The sequence below is a fragment of the Chenopodium album genome, chromosome 4 (genome assembly GCF_948465745.1).
Source record: "Chenopodium album chromosome 4, dcCheAlbu1.1, whole genome shotgun sequence".
Lineage (NCBI taxonomy): Eukaryota > Viridiplantae > Streptophyta > Magnoliopsida > Caryophyllales > Amaranthaceae > Chenopodium > Chenopodium album.
In genome coordinates, this window is record NC_137837.1 from 11,207,651 (window position 1) to 11,210,411 (window position 2,761).

Below are 2,761 nucleotides of genomic sequence, written 5' to 3' on the forward strand. Positions count from 1 at the left end.
CAACAACCTTAACATCAACACAGGGGCACAACCAAGCAATTGGCTAAAATCACAAATGGGGGACTCAAATCAACAACATACAGAAAACCCATAACATCATAACAGGGTCTAAATTCACAAATCATGACCACAACATGAGTTAAGTATCAAAACAAACCAGAACCAACATCAGTCAATATCAATTGAAGGCCTAAAAAACAAAGCAATTCACTGGTATAAAAAATTAAGGGTTAGAGGGCGTTACTGAGTGCTTCAATTAGTTGGGGTGAACAACAACTCCCAACGAATCCGCTGTATCCTCAACATCAGGGCCTCCAACAGTTGTATTTGCTGCAGATTCAACCCCACCAACACCAGCAACTTCCTGGGCCACCACACCAGTAGGAGGATTCACACCAACAGCAGGTTGAATAGGCTCATCATCATCAGAAAGCACAACAACTTCAGAGAGCTTAGCCCCACGAATTCTGCTACGAGCAACAAAGGCAGCACGACGCCTAGATCTGATTATGGTAGGGGGTGCCCTAGCAACCTCAGATCTGGGCTTTTTAGGAGCAGAGGAACCCTCACCCTTTCCAGAAGCAGCTTCCTTAGTGAAATCAAGCGCCCTCTTGCCCCGACGCTTGATTTCCTCCCTCCTACCTTCCTCAATGTCATCAATGGACTGGAGGACTTCACCAAGGGCCTTCCAGGTGTAATCGCCAATGTAGGGAATAATTTCAAGCCTTTAAAATCCCACTAGCTCGAACCCCACTGTGATCATACACTAAAGTACGGTGGCGCCCAAAAGGGAAGACGATAGAGCAAAAGAGTCGCCAACAAGTTTTTAAGGAACTTGTAAACCGTTCATAGGATGAAGGTTACACCCCTTAACGATCCAAGAGATCGTCAACTCCATAAGGTCATGAACCAAATAAGGGTCCGGGGATGAAGGTACAAATCCAACCTAAAAGAGATTGAACCTGCCCTAATAATAAGCCTCTACTTTATTCTGATCGTATTCATGTGCGCTTTCTAATTAACATGCAATCAATAGGATTAACCCTAAACCTATTTAATCTATGTTGGTTGAATTTAATGCACAAATAAACTATTATTGGCGATCACTTGAATTATAATCATATTAACCCTAACAAGATTATTAATTATCTTATTAAGCATGATTACAAGTACCAATTCCCTTTAACATGCATAAAAGGTGATCAAGCAATAAAGAATAAATAATGTATCAAGCAACATAATCAATAACAATCAATATCATGAATAATAATTATAAATAAAATAATCATGACAATCATAAATCATAATTAAAATAATAATAATAATAACAATATTCATAATCATGTTAAAGCATAATAAAAATAGCAAGATCCTAGGCATGATACTAACAAGATTAATAACAAACCCTAGCATGTCACTAAGCAATAAAAATCAAATCTTTAACCCTAACATGATACTAACATGAATAAATATTAGGAAGAACATAGGAAGCATCGTAACAATCATATTTAATATTAAAAAAAAAAAACCTAGACATGATACTAGGAATATCATAATAACAATATAAACATGATGTCTACATCATAACATCAATTAAAAACCATTAAATTACTTACTTTGATGCCTCGTACCTCTTTCTAATTACAAAATACACACGTTAGTAACTTCAAGGAAAATAATAATCAAAACAATTAAATTAAATAATTGAAAGAGAGATTTGGGACCAAACCCTCAGAAATTAAACCTTTCACGTCTAGGGCGAAGGCAACTTCGAATATGGCTAGGTGTTTCTAGATCTTGTGAATGCGGAATTTTGTATGAAAAAGCAAGAAAGAATTGAATGCTAAAGAATTAATGTTTATTGAGAATTGATGAAAGATGATGAATGAATTGTAGATGAATACTTAAGAATGAGGAGAATTGGTGAATGAAAACGGAGTTTTGAATACGATATTTATAGAGAAAATCAGCCAAAAAAGATAATTTAACAAAACAAAGTCTGAAGATCACAAAACAGTATTGGCGCCAACCCTGGCTAGCTGGCGCCAGGCACCAGTGGCTAGCGCCAGGCGCCAATGGCTAGCGTCTGGTGCCAAGGCCTGGGGTTGGACGCCAAACTGGATTTCAACGCGTTTTCAAAAATCTGATAAGTTTACCGTACTGGAAGATAAAATAATATAATTTCTTCGAAAATGCTATTTGATCTTGATTAAAACTCTAAAAAGTCCTAATTGAATTAGGAATGAAAAGAACCTTCTAGAAGATTCTAGAAGACTAAAACCATTCCTAATTGCATTAGGAATGATAAATCATATTAGGCCCTCCCCTAGATCATTGGGCCGTACATAAAGCTCAAACCGGGCCCAGTTTAGTAAATTGGCCATAACTTCCTCAATATTCATCGGAATTGGGCTTATAATATATCGTTGGAAAGGTCTTTGCAAGCCCCATCCAACTACACCACTATTGGACCCATATCATGGACCAACCAAACTGGATTAGCTGTTTTCTTAAAATAAAGTTTTCCAAAACAGGGAGAAAAGAAAAGAAATAAAACTTTCCGCAACACTAGACCTTTCCACACTTTCGTTTCATTCGATTATGATTCGACGTGAAAGGCACTCATCACTGGGTTTGGTTTTGGGGAGACACAAATGGGTGTCTACAGAAGCCCCCACTTTGACTGAGTTTGGAGAAACGCAAGTTTCGAAAACAAAAGTCAAAGTATCGATAGGGACGGAGAATGATTCAGAACGTTCTG